This window comes from Tachypleus tridentatus, chromosome 8 (genome assembly GCF_004210375.1).
Source record: "Tachypleus tridentatus isolate NWPU-2018 chromosome 8, ASM421037v1, whole genome shotgun sequence".
Classification (NCBI taxonomy): Eukaryota; Metazoa; Arthropoda; class Merostomata; order Xiphosura; family Limulidae; genus Tachypleus; species Tachypleus tridentatus.
This window is the reverse complement of record NC_134832.1, coordinates 45,565,550-45,584,052: the sequence shown is the minus strand read 5'-3', so window position 1 is coordinate 45,584,052 and position 18,503 is coordinate 45,565,550. Positions and strand designations below refer to the sequence as shown.

The 18,503-nt window shown below is 32.0% G+C and overlaps 1 long non-coding RNA gene across 1 annotated transcript; it reads right to left on the bottom strand.

The window, feature by feature from the left end:
* Positions 1-1,053: 1,053 nt before the first annotated feature.
* On the bottom strand, positions 1,054-4,132 carry LOC143224138 (uncharacterized). The gene is made up of 2 exons (XR_013013232.1): positions 4,004-4,132; positions 1,054-1,604 (listed from the first exon to the last, which is right to left on the bottom strand). It is a non-coding gene; the product is annotated as an uncharacterized LOC143224138 (long non-coding RNA).
* Between the last annotated feature and the right edge of the window lie 14,371 nt (positions 4,133-18,503).

Genomic DNA, 18,503 nt, shown 5'->3' with positions numbered 1-18,503 from the left:
TTATCAGAAGACACAAAAGTGGGCTTCCTTATCAGACTGGAGAAATCTATTTTATCACCAATGCAATATCTCATTTATCTGATTGTGTTTCTCAATACTCATTTAAAGCCACGCTCAACCAACCCCTCTCAGACATCAAGAAATGGAAAGAGCCATCAGGCTTTAACTTCTATTTCCTTTTCCCACTCTACAGATGGCTCTTTCTCTTTTGGGGATGTGGGCATCCCTTGAACTTCTCATTCCTTTGGGACAAGCCAATATGAGGTCTCTTCAGTAGTTATTGCATGACCAGTGGATCATGTATTACAATCCTTTGTATCATCCTGTCTCATTATTAAGGATTGGTGATTGCAAAAGGAGGTTGGATTGAAGTGACACCACTATTTGGGGTGCCCATTCCACCACCTAGTCCTGAGATCCATCTGTTCACAGACGTGTCTCTTCAGGAATGGGAAGTTTATCTTCAAGGTCGGGAGTTCCAGGTTACTTGGACAAAAGATGAATCAAACTATAATATCTATGCTCTGAAACTTTGCAGTAGATGTGATCACAACAGGCTCTTTCAGATTCAAATTTATATTTGTGTTAAACAGAACATTCTTTAAGCTGTACTGTTATATATCTTTCCATAACACTAAATCATTAATCACCACTTGATTTCACTACATGAAAATAATTTATATATAAAAATCTCCCATTTACATGTTTAACACACAGTGCAAATACTTTTTTGTTTATCTGAGATATTTAGAAGTTCATTTATATGAAAAGTATTGTTTCTTTTCTCAATTGAGGGTCATTTATTATATGCTCTGGCTTATGTGATTCATTCACCTAGATTAACTTTTCACCTTTAACATGAAAGGATGTTTTATAAGCCTATATGTGTAACTGAAATTTCTTATATGATAGAACTGCCTTTTCTTATATTTTAGTTATATACTTATTGCAACTCATGGGTTTAGATTTTGAACTTTAAATCTTTTATAAGTACTAAAATAATTATGTATAAATATACTCTATTGTAGATTCATTGTACTACTTCAGCCATAATCACTTTTTCAATAGATAGTTTACTAAAATATATATGTAACTAGCGCTCACTTTCATTTTCAAAGTGGAAGTGACTACTAACACTGTGAAACAAAAATATAGTAAGAATTTGACCATTACTTCTAGTTTTGAAATATTGTAATATTTCAATATTTTGTCAGTACTATGCAAAATACCATGTAACCAATTCAGTACAATAGATTTCTGCTAAGAAATTAATTTTACTTGAATTGTTTAGTGAATAAAAGGCATAGGTTGTTAATAACTTTAAACACTGACTGTATTGTATTGGTGTAAAATTCCAAATATATTGCTCATATATGCTATTTTTTCTCAATATATTTGTAGTAAATCACACCACTTTTTCTTCATTTAGAAATTCATCTGCTCCACCCAGGAATTGCAAAACCCTCATTTGTTCAGTTTGCTAGAACATTCAATTCTGAGCTTAAAACAGGTAGAGTCAGATATCTCTCACTCACTCACTTGGTTACTTCACCTTGCTCTTAGCAAAGTCAAAACAAAGTCTGATCTTCTTCCTTGCACTGCACCTATGATAAAATCAAATCATAGAAAAATTAGTTTTTAAATTCTTTTCAACTCTACTTCTGTAAACTCAAATTATTTTATAATTTTTAGAAAATCATTTGACATTTGGCTGTGTCAAGTTAAAATAAAGTCTAAAAGTGACAAAATTACATTAGGGGGCTTACACATTTTGAAATATAGTCTGTTGATTTTGAAAGTATAAGACATACTGTTGTAGTTTTTGAATAATTTAATTATTATTCTTATTATCTGTAGTTATTTGAGTTTCAAAACACAAGTTTTGTTTGCTTAGTCAATACTCATGGTCAAGTTATGGCTAGCATTTAGTTTCAGTTGTGTATTTTCTGCTATACTATTCATTTAGGCTTACCATGATCTTTGTTATTTTTGGCTTCATCTTACTAGTATATCAATTATTAGTTTAAATATATTGTATTTCTTCCATACATCTTGTTATTTTCCTTATTATTTATCTTTTATCATTCTTCCTGTTTGTTGTTTTGTGTGGAACCCTTGACTAGGGTCCACATAAACTTCACTCAATATTGTATATATATTTTTGTTATGAATTGTATTTTAGTGCTTAGTGATATCATTTGTTCTACTGTTCAATTAGGCTTAAGTTTTTGTCATTTGCTGTAAGCAACTGAGTAATATATTTTAATTTTCCTCTATTACAAAAATATCAGGATTTTATAGGGCTGGATTCTTTACAGTTGATACCTATTACTTTTTGGCAATAAATTTCAACAATAAATGGACAGCACAAAATCCACTTGTTTTAAAATAATACATTGAAAACAAGACAAATCCATGTACAAAAATTCTTTGCACTGCTGGTTATAACAGTTGTATACAGAGTTTTAAGTAATTGTCTCCTTTTCATCAGATTTCACACTGGCAGGTTCAGTTGTATTAGAACATCCTTTGACAAGACAAATTATTTTCCTCTATCTCTGTTATTACAATACAAGTTGTGAAACTTAATTTGTAAATCACCAGCGTATGCTCTTTATGGATAAGCTTTAAATTACGCAGTCTAACTTCACCTTTTAATTTTCACTAACTTTGTTGCTTATTTCTGCAAATTATGAGATATGATGTAGCAATATACCTTTAAAGCAATATGAAAAATTCTAAATGTTTGAATAATGTGATGTCAATTCACAACAATTGAACTACACAACAAATAATTCATAAGAAGTTATGTAACCAAACCTGTGATTAAGTATTGCTTTTAAGATACTAAATTAACATTCACACTTTATTACTACCTAAATTTATCATAATTCTCATGTTAAATTCGTATGAAACAGTCATGTATTTCTAACAAAAGTGAATTAACATTTGAGTATAACATTATAACTAAATTTGAGTTAAATCTTTAAATGGATGTATAAATTAATGAGTAAATTGATATAACTTTTATAAGGAGAGAAATAGTATTAAGAATATAAAGAAATTTAATAAAGGCCATTAAACCTACTGAGGTTATCCTTAATCTCACACACTTACAAAAAACTTATCAACTTCTTAATTCTGTCATTAATTTTTTTAAGAATACAGCTTTATATTTTCTTTTCCTTTCTGAGGCACTTTAATGGATAGTTTACAAAAGTTAACCGACAGCAATATCCACGATGCTGCCATCAAGAAAGGAAGATACCTTATACAAAATCCTCAATAAATTTGTAAGATTTGTAAGAATTCTGTTGAAAACCATGATGAAAATCATTAATTAAATGCCATCTTTCCAAAGAAATTTCTCATTGCTTTCTGGGAATGGATTTCAACACCTGCTAGCAACAGAAGACAAATTGCTCAAGCTATAATTTACTAGTTCCTCCTGTTCTTTTTCGATATGGATTTCAAATTTGCAATTATACAATTATAAGGAATTTTTCCTATTACTACTGAATTTTGGGGTAAACTTCAGCATACATAATAATTTACTATATATATAGTTCTTTGATATGAATGTGAACCAATTTGTAATATTTAATTTCCAAGGAGTAACAAGACACTGTTAGGCTTATTGAGGGTATTCCATTTCCTACAACTGTCATGCTCTTAACTACATATATAACCCCATTTCCTCTATCCAACCTTTTTTTAACCCCCTAAAATACTCACTTTCTTTTAAACTTTTTTAAACACTGTAGCTGTTACTACACCTGGAATCAATTAAATCTTTTGATAAGTAAGCTGTCACATTATTTAATAGTCACATTTTAATATTGCATATTTTAAACTTGTGTCCTTTGATCGTATTGCCAGCAGAGTATTATGGAAAGGTCTGGACTTATGGATTCTATTCTAAATCACATCATATATGGATAGTAAGATAATACTTTATTCTTCAGGATTTTCATTGCACATCCAAGTGAAAACCTAAACCTACCTTTTTAAACTAAATTATCTGTTAGACTGGTGTGTCCGCAGGAAATCTAACTTAGCATGTGAGCTTGTGATTCTGTATACATACCGCTGTCCCAGTGAGTGTGTGTTTCTTATAGTAAAGCTATATCGGCTATCTGCGGGGAATCAAATCGCTGATTTTAGCTTTGTGAGAAACTAATTATTTATACAAAATGCATTCAACGTCTATGTTCGTGATCAATTGATTTTTTGGTGTGTGCGCCTTTACAAGCCAGTAAAGAACGATTGCTATTTAACTTTCATAACGCATTATTTTTAGGCATATTACATATTTAAACACAAATCCAGTCCATGGCCTAGCGGTTAAGACACTAGTCGACTCAGAATCTAAGGGTCTCGGGTTTTAATACACGTAACTAATACCTCTATTCGTTAGTAAAAGTGTTACCCAAGAATTGGCGGTGTGTGGGTTGACTAGCTGTCTGTTGGCTGTCAAAACAAAATTATGGAGGACTAGTGCAGATATCGGTCGTGCAATTTTGCACGAAATTCAAACCAAACTAATCCAGTCCCGGCCTGGCATGACGTAGCGCGTTAAGGCGTGCGCTTCGTAATCTGAGGGTCGCGGGTTCGCGCCCGAGTCGCGCCAAACATGCTCGCCCTCCCAGCTGTGGGGGCGTTATAATGTTACGGTCAATCCCACTATTCGTTGGTAAAGAGTAGCCCAAGAGTTGGCGGTGGGTGGTGATGACTAGCTGCCTTCCCTCTAGTCTTACACTGCTAAATTAGGGACGGCTAGCACAGATAGCCCTCGAGTAGCTTTGTGCGAAATTCCAAAAAACAAACAAACCCTTAGAGATTTTCAAGAACTAGAATGATGTATAATATTAGTATTCCAACCACACGTTTTATCATATCCATTGCAGACGACGCATTTCGTTCAGTCCAGAGTACTTCAGGTCGGCTTGGGTACAACAAAAACAGCAGTGGTCGGAACACTATTTATATAAGAGATTTGATACAACAACAAATTTAACAGGTCTAATTGTAATAATTCTTCACCATCTTGTAAAAAGATCAAATTGTTCTATCAGCATTGCAGCACAAAGTGTAAACCTAAAAGTAAATATCAGATCGTTCTTTCAATACTGTTGCTCAAAAACGTATAAAGTTTTTTGTCCTCTAAATATTATTTCATAAAACACAGAACGATTTATTATTTGAGAATAAACCTAACATAATTTTTATCTCAATCAAAAAATAAAGAGATTGACCTTAAAGGCAAACCTGACCTTAGGCTTAAGTTTTTGTCATTTGCTGTTTACCTATAATTCGATAATTAGGTTAAATATCTCTTCTTCAACACAAAACATCACATTTATGTCACTACACAATTTCTTAACATTTCCACTGTGCTGACTGTTTCATTATCGTCATTGTTCATACTTCTTACCATTAATTTTGTTTATGAGGGCCCTTGTGGGCCATGATATACTCTACACACTCTCAATATTGCTTACGTTCCTCACAAAAAGACTGAACCCATTTTCAGATGAGCTATATTTTGTCAGTTTTTCTCCACTTTATCAAGGACTGCCTTTCAGTATTTGCCAGGTCTTTCTCTCAGTATCTTTATGATATTGTTTCACGGTGATCGTTTTGTCTCGCTTTATCCCCCTCTTTTCCCTGGTAACATCATGCGGATTTTCCTTCTGATTTTGTCATTTACATCTCTGTTAATCCTAGCCATTTTATTCCATATCTTTCTTAGGTGTTCCATCTATATTTAGGGATTTTGTGGGATACTTTCTCCTCCTTCCTTCCACATTGAGGTATTTGCCATCTTCAGTTCTTTCCCTCCACATGTAGCTTCTTTGCTTTAAGGATTTTCTAGGGTAGGACACTGCTGTTTGTTTACTATCTACTGCTAATAGAGACTTATGATTACTTCTTTTTCACCAGTCCATGTTTTAGGGTAATATGTCTGTACATTTGGCATTATGTGGGTATCAATAAATTTCTTTTAGTTGTTATTTTCTTTCATTCTGAAATATTACCATCTTCTGTCATTCTAAATGTTTAGCACCTTCCTGTCTTTTACTTGTCTGATCTACAGGTTTCCTTCATTCATCTTATTGGCTCAATGTTGATTGGTGTTTTCGATCACTTGGTCCCACCTCAGTCACTTCTTGGTTCTTTTCATCCTAATATGTATGCTTTTATCACACTTGGGTCAGTTGTTTCTACATAAGTGAGAATGCCCACGGTTAATATTCTCATCTTCAGTTTTTTTCATCATATGATTTGGTATCATTTTTATGCCTTGACCTTTGGACTTGTTTCAGTTCCATATGTCTTTGGTGAAGCAGTCTGCATTTTTCCTAACTTCCACATTTTAGAGGATTTAACCTACATCATTCATTTGATATCTGACTTTGGTTAGCTCTTTTCAAATACTTTTTAACATACTCATCTATTCCTTCCACAGTCAGCTTGGGCAGTTGGATTTTCCAAGTAGATGCTTTTTCGTTACACACCTCACTTTCTAGTCTCTTTGAAGGTGTATTTTCAAACAACCCCACCATAAAGACCCTTCATTTTCCTCTTTGAATGCATCTTAAGCTTTCTGTTATCCAAGCTTTCTCTTTGGATTTTCTTCATAATTTTCATCTTTACCTATACTATATGTATTGATAGTTGAGTCTACCACTTCCTACCCTTCTTCTGCATTGTTTCTCTCTCTGAAGTTCATCTATAAAGGTTGGGTGGTATGGTTTGGTCAGTAAGAGGCTTCAGGACAATAGTCTACAAATAAAAGGTCTTATTCCCTTCACACTCAGGCACTTCTACCAGTCTATGGTGCTTTAGTCCATTCTCTTCCTCTTGCATGGACTTAACTAATCCTGTTTCAATTTTTTTCTTTTGACAGTCATGTCTTTTACATACATTTCCTGGAGGGTCATGTTCCAGATGTTGCTTACTTTCTCAACCTGATTCTGGTTGTTTGGAGTGCATCACTTTATGACTACAGGTTGGGATCCAATTAAAAATATATTAATGTATATGAATGTTGTGGTCTAACTGCCCCAGCTATGAAGGTTGAATGTAGGGATCAAAACCCTTTAATTCCAATTCTGAGTCATGGAACTCGTCTATTGGGAAACAGTGGACTTGGCTTGGCCATCAGCACTTTAAATGCAAACTTGAGTTTCTTTGGAATTGAAGAATGAGTTGCGTCTAATTCATATTTCTTATTGCTATCATATTTGGCATCAAAATAGATGATGCATATGAGCTTCATATTGTTCATGTTGAATGTTGACAATACTTGTCCAATTAACTGACTGTATATTGAGTGTGTATCTGCTAACAAAGTTCAGGATCTTTCTTTCCAGCATACCAAAAGTTTAGTTGGTCACAAGCCCATTTATTCTCAAAATCGGGAAAAAAAAACTGTCAGTTTCATTAACCACATAGAGTTCCTGAAACCCTCTCTATGCTGATATGTTGCTTTGATGCAGCATACCACTCATGTTTGGCTTTCATTATTGATATTATCTTGATCCATGATTACTGCCATATTTGAAAATATTTACATGTGTTAGATAGCACTTTGTCTGATAGCCTCTGTAGTGATAAATGTGCACTGAAAACTTCCACTGGCATGCTATTGGACAGTGTTTATTTGTGTCAGAGAAACCACATTCGTTCTGAACTAGCAAAGGTACCAGGCATTGCCTTAGATCTAAATTATTGCATCATAATTATGTTTTAATGACCTGCTGTAAGAAAAAAAAATTAAAAAGTAAAGAAAATTAAAATAAAAGTTTGAAAAAGCATTTGAATTTCTTTGCAGTTATGCATTGGAAAAACTATTCAGAAAAGCTCCCCCTTAAGTATGAAATGTGCTGCTAACAAATAAAATGTGTACCAACGGCCACCACATTCATGCACACTGTGAATTATTTGATTATTTCATAGTATCCATTTATTTGTTATTCGTTATTGTGTCAAAATGTTTTAACTGCCCATTGCATAAAAGAAGTAAAAAATTTAAGAAAGACTAAAACAAAAAGTTTCAGAAAATATTTGAAGTATATTGAAAATTTGGTCTTGGAATAAACAAAAACAAAAAATAAAGTACTTACCCAAGCAAAAAGTAGACAATTTTTTTAACAAGTACAATTTTCCTGGCTTTCAAACTATGTGAGAAGATCTGTTATAAGTGAATCCGTGCTAGCCCTTGTGATTCCCATAGGAATCAAAGGTGAATTATAAGTGAAATTGACTATTCTGTGTTCAAAATGCAGTGTTATACACCATTTTACAGATTAAAACCTTGACTTTGTACATATTATAGGCATAATATAAAAGTAAGAGAGAACTATTAACAAATTCTGAAAGAGAGGATGTGATAGGTGGGTGTGGCAGTTGGCTTCTGATTTTCAGTTTGGTTGTTCTGTATTCAAACAAAATTGGAGGCAATGAAAATTTTATAGTGAGTTTTTAACATTTGTTTTCATCGTTTTTTGGGGTATATGGATAAAATAGAGAGTGAGAAGGTACTGTGAGTCACATGAAGGGGGGATTCAGAATCTTTGTAATATTACTTTATAAAATTAAGAACTTTAAACTTATATATTATTAAAATATGGGTTATGAGCTAAGATTTGATGAAATGCTAATCGATATAACACAGACAAAAAGTAGTTTAATAAAATTTTGAATGTGAGGCAATCTTTGTGTCATGCGTAATAAAGGATACCTGAGGTGAAATGGTTAAAAGAATTTTATACCAAGGAAAGTGATCAGTTTTTTATATCAGTTCCGTACTATAAAAGTGATTAGTTCCTATAATATAATGTGCTGTTTCTGTCCTTGTGTCACATTCCTTTTTTTATAAAATTCAACAACATACATTGCTTAGCAACAAACTTTTCATGATATTACATGGTACAGACCAGTATAGTGATGGATGTAATGCTGTGTTAATTGCTTGTGTTTTAACTTGTGTCATAAAAATATTGGCTAGAACTGGTGATAGTGGGTTGCCCATGCTTAGGCCATTTGTTTATATATAGTTGTGGTTGTTGAACATGAAGTTTATCTTCATCGTGGTGAATTCTATGAGGGTTGCTAATTGGTCGTTGGGAATATTTTTATGACACAAGTTGAAACACAAGCAATTAACACAGCATTACATCCACCACTATACTGGTACAGATATGTAGACGACACGATTGAGGGATTTACAACACACACTTAATTTTTTCAATCACATTAACTCTATACATCCCAACATTAACTTAACATGTGAACAGGATGAAAGCAATCAAATATCATTTCTTAACCTCAAAATTACAAGAACTGATACACAATTTAAAACATAAATCCACTGAAAAATCACACATACTAGACTATACATTCCTTGGGACTCAGCACATGAAACAAAACAAAAAACTCAACATAAACACAGCCATAAAACTATGCTCGCCAGATAAAATTAACAATGAATTAAACAAAATAAAACAATACTTCATCAACATCAATAAGTTTCCTCCACAAACTGTAGAAAATTTTATATGCATACACCTAGACAAAAAGCAAAATCAATTAAAAAAAGTAAATATATCCCACGTATTTAAAAATCATGAAACCATATACTGCTGCATACCATATGTTCCCAACATCAGCAGAAAAACAACCAACATTTGGCAAAAACTAGTAACAAAATATGACATTCCAGTTAATACCAAGTTTATTCAAAATCCAGGCACAAAACTGAGGTCTATACTATGTAAAAACTACACTGACAAACACCACACCAACATTATTTATAAAATACAATGTGATAATTGCCATGACTTCTATATTGGAGAAACAAGTATAAAATTGGAAACCAGATTCAAAGAACACAAAAAGTCACCTTCACACATTTTCGAACACTGCAAGTCAAATAAACACAACATAATCATAGAAAACACCCAAATACTAAATAAAGAAACAAACATAAACAAATGCAAAATTAAAAAAGCCTTACTTATACAACAACTCAAGCCCAAAATAAACCAATACAAAGGAACACCTTCATACCTATATTAATAAATATAATCAAACATCTAAGCATGCTATCTACATTCCTACACTCAATTACACAACCCCCCTTCAAACATGTAGTCAGCTATTGGTTAGTTACCTCTTTCTTTCTTTGTGAACCTGACGATGACTGAAGAAGGTCAAAACATTGTGCACTCCTCTACATAAAAAAAAAATTCTCAACCCATACCAGCCGATTTTGCATATATAATGAATGAGATTTAAAATTTCAACAAACATATTCAGTTATACAAGTCAGAACTGAATAAATTCATTTTCTTGGCATTGGGGGAGTATATGACAAAATTATTACTCATTGGTAAACAAAACATGACAACATTACCATACAGTGCAAGACAAGACCAACAAACATAACAATGAACTATTTCGTGGAAAATACAAAATCACAATAGCAAACAATCAAATTGCGACTTTAGTGGGTTTTTTTTCAAGTTTACCTGATATATTTTCATTAGTTTGTGTTTTGTCTTATCCACATCTTGGTACTTTCCCTGGAGTATTTTCTATTTTGACCTTTGCTGCTTCCAACATGCTCTGTGACACAGAAGCATCTGTAATATTTTAATTTTGATTGCCTGTGCATGTAGTTTTTCTGTAAGTTCTTTCTCTTTATTAATTACATCACCTGCATTTTCCTTCATCCATTTTCTGTCACTGGATAACTTATTTTATGGTCTCTTTCTGCTCTTGATTCTCTTTCTCAAGTCTAACATCGGTTTTTTTAGCCTTTACTTTCTTTCTTTGGTATTGTTTTTTTTCTCTTTCTGTAATTAATACTGGTCAGCTTACATGCATCTTGCATCTCTTTTGTGATGATAAAACTGTGCAGGTCAATTTTCCTATATCTGACGTTATCTTTTACTATTCTGATTCCCCATAATGTTTCAGAATTAGAACCAAGAGTGTTATTGTTGTGTGAGAATAATCTTTCCACATCTGCATTCCCAAGTGCAGTGCTGAGAAGGCAGGGTACCAACTGATCAAGCTTAGGATATTAGAAATTTTCAGGTGAATCCTTCAGACTGCATATTTTTATTATGTTTTTTCATTACTAATCCATGTATATTTATTAAACTATATCACATTCTCTTTTATCATTGTAATCTGGATTTTGTCCAATCATTTGTTTTATTTTGAATCAACAAGACTCATCTTATTTCAAAGTATGAACATAAATTAGAATTCCTTCAGACCATTGTAATGAAGATGAATTTTGTACCAGATCAGTGCCTTCACTTCCTTTTAATAGACCACCATATCTTACTAAAGATGTTTATCTTTACCAATGTCATAACATGCAATATGTGATACTATGAAGTACTATGAAGTTAAAAGACCTTAAAACATTCAAATGGGATGTTATATCATATCACTATGAACAAATAAATCTCCTGTACTTCCTTCATAAACATTGTCCAATGCTTCTCATATTTCTCCTAGCTGCCACCTAACAGCTTTTGCTCTTTCAGTACTGAAGTTTCAACTAGCATCTGAAAGTCATTTAAAATTGACATTTACCTTAATATTAAAAATTACCCAATGTTGAACAGAAATTTAGAATAATGTGTACAAACACTAGAGTATTCTAAACATTGTTTTGGTAGCTGTGTCAGCAAATATTAAATTTGAGCTACGACACCCCCATGGTGTGAAAAGAGCTCATTAATTTTGTGAAAGATCGTTGTTTGAACTTCTTTACACTTTCTGTACATATCTGAACTATTATCATAACACTGGCCTTGAAGATCTGAAAATCGTAAACCAAGGACTTTTAGTTCAGTTATTATAATCTCAGCGGGATTTTCTCCTGAATGAAATTTTAAGAAATGCTCTTCCAATTGTCCTTTCTGTGACACACAACATTTTCATCTCCTCTACACTATTTATATTACATGTATAGTTCAAAATAATCGAGTAATATTTTGTGTGCTTCACTTGTTCTAAAATCTCTTGTTTAACCCTTTCAGCCATAAGTTGGATAAATTGTTTCTGAGTTTTTTTTTCTCAAACATCTGTCTTAGATTTCATGTGAAGAGGAGCATCTAATGTGCTTCTGAAAAAAGGAACAAATTTTGCCAGAAGCTCCACTTGTCTAAGAAAGTTACTATTGTTTGTAGTGTACAGTTTACCACTGTGGCCACAAAATGCCATGTTATGGAATGCCAGGTACTGTGTTGTTGCAAGGAGTTTTCCAGGACATTATGCCCTTCTTGCTGGAAGCTGTTTTTGGATAGCCTGTAACTGTGTTCTCGCTTGTTAGGTTTAACATTTCAAGCCATTTTCTAATTGCTACTTTGTGATCTTTGCTAGCTTTGTGTTTATGCAAAGACTTGCTGTTATTTTTTTTTCAATCTCACATACCTTGATTTGCAATTAAAACATTTAATAATGATGACAGGAACAACTTACGTGCAAAGCAAATGACAGAATCCTTGCTTTTTGAGTAAACAAGCCAACAATAGTTATATGTTTCTCCATCCTACAACAGTTTAGTGTAGTAAAATGTACTGAAATGGCAGTTTTTAGCATATTTTGGAATTTTATTATCATTCATAAAGACATGAACTGGATTTTTTTTCAATTACATAAGTAAAATGACAATGATTCTGTTTCACTGTAAAGCATATTAGCATTGTAAGTTTTACCTGAAAAGTCTTCATAAATCATTTTCCTTTCTAAGGTTCCTCCATCTGTCCTTCTAGAATGAGGTCTCTACCTTTGGCCAGAACTTCTACTTTCTTTCTGGAAGAAACTGTTGAGGGTGCATTCTCAAGAGTACTTTACTCCCTGAAGCAGGTATCCCTAAAGAAGGGGTGGTGGTTGGTCCTATTCTATTCATCCTGTATGTTAACAGATACATTTCATAATTCATAGATGATGTGGCAGTCTGGAAAAGTGCACCCACTCCCTCAACAGCAGCTACAAATCTACAACCCAGTTAAACAGAATAGTTGAATATTGTCAAAAATATCATATTAAAATATATTTCCCAGAAAAATCAATTAGTAGTTATTTACAAAATAACAAAACAGATCCACCAAAACTCTATATAAACAAAGTACTTCTCTAGACTACAATAACAGCTAAGCTCTTAGGATCAACCTCCAATTCAAAATTAACATGGGTCAAACACACAAATAATATTTAATAAATACAAGCTGGGAATGCATTCATGTCCGAAAAATGTTTTTGCCAATATGTTACTCTTGCATTTAATAAACGTTCTTGGTTTAATGACATTTTTACCCAGATATGAGAATAATAAAATAAATAATAGCTTGGACACCAACTTTCAATCGTATGTACTGTACGAGTATCATTGTGTCAACTGTAAATTTAATTATATAGGCTGCACTCCAAACATTTTAGCCACGTAAAAAAATATAAGATTGTTATTGTAATTGTTGTCTTAGTGCAAATTTACACAATGGGTTACTTACAATGTTTTTGTTGTGGAAGACTGAACCCTGAATTTTTGCACTGTAAGTCTGTAAACTTAATAGTGAGTCAATGGTTAACAAAATATAAGGTATATGGTTGTATAGTTTAATATTCTTCTAAAAAATTGATTATTATTTACCAAATCAAATAATAAATAAATTAAGATATGAATAATCTTTTCCATTAACCCTTTCTTAGCAGGTTCAGTACAATATACATGAGTTCATATACACATTTGCATGTGTTAAGCATTTACACTATAACTTATGAAACAGTGCATGTACCTTCACAAACTTTAGCAGAATTTTAGTAAAAATTACAAGTTTTTGTACACAAAAAATCAGGTTTTTTAATGAAATATATTTACTAAAGATTTGTTTGTGAAAATATTATGTCTGTTCGGTTACTAGTCTGAGTGAGAAGTGATTTTATGTTATGATAAAAAAAAACATTCTTTCTTCCAATATAAAACTGACCTGGTTTTAGTGGACTAGTATCTTGTAATATACAGCCACATTCCTATTATTATACATATACATATAGAATATGATTATTTAGAAATAAGGTATGGAACTTATTTTTCTTAAAATATATAACAATAAATAAAGAAGTAAACAAACAATTATCTCTTCTCAACGACGTTGAACTCAGTTGTTGCTGGACAAAGGTTGTTAAGTCTTTTAAAATTTGCATGTGGAGGATATGAACCAAAATTTTATTTTACGTTTTATATAAACAGATGAATAACCAAAAATAATAAATAACTATAATCATACCATAGAATTCCACTGTAATTTATTAAGTTCAGTAACTAAGCTGTATTTAGGTCTGAAAAAGTATGAAGCTTCAAGCAGACTAAAGACCCAACCTACCTTTTTGAAAGTTTAGTTCAAAAGAATATGGTAGCCTTGTCACAGATTAAAATGGCTGAAAAAACACTAGTGGGATATTCTGAGTTGTTGGTTGGTTAGTAAGTTTATATAAGAGACTTTCTAAAAATGGAAAGAGGAGAACAGGGTGACTGTGTTGGATTCAGTAGATGAGCCATATCTCTGTAATATAAAAACATAAGAGGTTCTTATTTCATTTTCTAGCATTTCACTATTGGTAATTTAAGTTACTAATTTGTTCTAAACTATATACTTAGTATTTTGACATCATAAACATCTAATTTTAACCAATGCTGCATTCAACACATCACATGACACAAAATCTATATTTAGGAATTGTTTTAATATATACTTTCAAATTAAATAACTAATGTATAATACTAAAATTTGTTTCATAATCTACGATTTAATATTGACATAAATTCATAAAATAGTAGTTCAATAAAATTTTGAATGCAAGTCAACAAAAATGATGACTTGGCCTTTGACCCATGACCTGTTGTTAAAGGGTTTAACAAAAAATATATATATATATAATTGAATTATGACAATTTGGCAATAACTTTGTATGATTCTGTCCTGTTCCATAACATAAAAATTATGAAAGTTTACTTGTAATACATGAACAACACAGAACTACCAGCTGGTCCAGCAGAGAACAAGTGGACTTTTGTTGTTACCAAATAATTACAAAAAACATTGGATATGATTGGTAATTTTGACGCACAAACAAGAACAACATATGCTAAAATAACAAGGATGTGAATACTCTGTATAGTTTAGTCATCTACATGAAAGTTTAAGAATATGAAAGCAGTTGGTATATGAGGTAAGTTCATTAGTATATGTTGATACTGCTTAGTCACTGACCAAATATGGTAAGTCTAAAATGTTTACTTTATTTATTCATTGTGGAAGAATTTCACAAGCTGATTTCTCCAAGCCCGTTCCCTTGGCTGTGGTTTCGCTAGATAGTAGATAGGGACAATGGGAATCTCGTTAATATCTTAAGTATGAAAAAAAACAACAACAACCTCTGAATAAATATAAATATATAAGAGGTAAAAATGCATGCTTGTTGGTCTCTCCCCAGAAGAGCTGTAATGTAGGTTTATATGGCATAATTTCTCAACTTAAGCTAAAGATGTGTATGATTGGTCCACCATCAGTGGTAAGACAATGGAAGTAGGTTTGTAAGACTGAATGAACTACAATGAGCCCATACAGCTTAACTGTGAATAAATAGACTCATAGTGTTTCCGCAGATCAAAGAAACATAAGTTTCGTATCTGGTATTTTGTTGCATAAAGAAGATCAGTATGCGTCACATAACTAACAAAAGGTAAAGTATTCAGCAGTATTTGCTCCCAAAGTATGACATCTACATTTTTACCAATGTTAGAAAGCTAAACTCAGCGTACAGGATACATATCTCAAAATATGAATATGAGCAATAAAAACTAACTTATCCCAAAATTGTTTGTACATCTTAATGTGTTAAACTATATTTTTATATTAACTGTGAATTTTTCTCTTCTTACCTGAAATGTGACTTCAGTTAAGAAAAGAAAGAATAATACCATTAAGATTATATTTTCATACCACATCATTTATTAGCAGGCCTGGTATGGCTAGGTAGTTAGGGCACTCAATTTGTAATATGACAGTCACAGGTTTGAATCCATATCACACCAAACATGTCTGTCCGAAAGGTATCATAATGTGACAGTCAATCCAACTATTCATTGGTAAATGAGTAGCCCAGTAAGTGGTGATGACTAGCTGCCTTTCCTCCAGTCTTACACTGCTAAATTAAGGACAGCTAGCCCTCATATAGCTTTGAACAAAGTTCAAAACAAACAATCATGTATTAGTTAGAATTAGTTAAATATTTTTTGTTACCACAAGATATATCTTAGTACAATCAAATGATTTTCCTAACTTCACTAAATGTAATAACTTTTTGTCAGCTAATTTCACTTTGTTATTGTTAATCATACTTCATTCAGATCAGGTTTTACTTTGCTGTTGTGAAATTGTTATAAATACCTTTATATATCAGGTTAAAATATGAATGATGCCACTACAGTATTAACAGTATTAAAACTGTGATTAATACAACTTAACAATCAGAATGTGTAAGAAATGTTTAAAAAAACTCTTAAGTAACACTGGCATGGGAATATAGTATACAGAGGCAAATTCTCACACCAATATTCTAGTAATTTTTTGCATGCCTAAACATTTAATTCAATATAAAAAATGATTTATAGGAATTTTATCACCAACTTTTATACCATTTTTACAAGAAACCTTATAAGGATCTCAAAATATGTGACACAGTTGTGGCATGTTTTTATGTAAACTTCTTGAAATTAAACTGAGGAAACAAGTCGATATTAATTTTTTCTTTAAATACAAATAATGAAGAAAATGTCTTCTTTCATGAAGACTATTAAGCAACAAATATTCTTCAAAAGCATTTTCAGCAAAATGTGAAGATGTCGAAACGTTTTTTAGTGGATATTTTATTGGTGCTTAGAAGAAAGTCTTAACAGCATATCTTCATTATTTTTATATGCATACATATGTATGCAAAATGACCAAGACTCAGTTTTCATGCTTTTCCTAAGAGGAAGAATGTCGATTACTTTAATGTGGTTGAAATATACTGATGACTTATACAAACTACTGAGTATATATGCAGAAGTAACATAAAGAAATAAGAAAATAGGTATTTTCTGATAATGCAAAATGCTCATCAGGGTTGACAGCTAAAATTATTTTTAACAGCTTGTTGTTAAAACAGCTACTAAGCAGTAGCTGAGAAAAGTCACATTTAAACTCTTGTACAAAGTTACCTTCTTAACTGAAATGAAAAAGTCAACCAAGATTAAAAACAAGAAATAAATAACTCATTCTGAATAAAGTAATCCAATCATTACAGGCACAAAATGCAAATAACAAACCAACTAGATTGGTGCTGTTAATAATTAAATACACATTTCACAATGGACAGATGTTGTATAAACAGCCTGAAACTAACAGTCACATTCAAACTTTCTTCTTGACCTGAAATGGACTAGAGGTTGAAATGTTGTTCTCTCCTTATCAATAAAAGTGTTAATACCCATACCAGCCATTTGGAGATATGTAACATAATCCTTAACAAGGAAGATGGAAAACTAATATTATTTTCTGAATAACAACGTGCTACTCTCAAATAGGAAAAAATTGAAAACAAGTGTTGTTTCTCTTGAAGAATTTGAAGCATTAATGTACGAGTCACATACACGTCAAACAAAGAAAAGATGTGCAAGCCAGTGAATGTAAACTACATTGAGACAATTGTCCAAATAAGGAACGTGATGTTCAAGAATATAAAGGCTGGTCGGAGTGCATTTATGAAACGCAACATGAGAAATAGAAACCAGCATTTTGTCTTACCTACATTAAACAAGCATGAATGTTGCAGAGAGAAAGGCTATAGAAAGTTTATATTATTAACACTAACTACAGGAGGTGAATACTACATATAACTCACTGGTGGAATCTTGATCAGACAGAAAGAGAGAAGATATAGATACACATAGACTGCCATTTAACAGCTTTTGACTATAACTAATTATCATTTTAGTCGTGGTTTGGATTGATAAACAGTGGAATTAAACCAATTCATTGGAGGATTTACTTGTTCAATCATTGTATGAACACACAAAAATGTGAATAAAAAGTCATATTTTTCAACCAAAAATCAGTTCCTCTGATGTCTATTTAAATGGCACAAGTAAGGAGAAAAATAGTCCTCCAATTCATTGAAAATTTGACTTCTATTGTTAGTATTATTGCTAATTGTGTAATAATGTTAAAAGACAACTCATGAGATGATTTAATATGATTTATTTTATTAGTAATGCCTTATTACAAGTTTAGAAGTGTTAACAAAATTCCAAGACTAAAATATGTCAGAATATTTATCATGTGATGTTCTGATTTACAGTTTATTTACTGTAGTGTCAAATTTAATGAGTATTATTGAGGGTTTAATCAACAAACAGTTGCTTGCTCAAAACA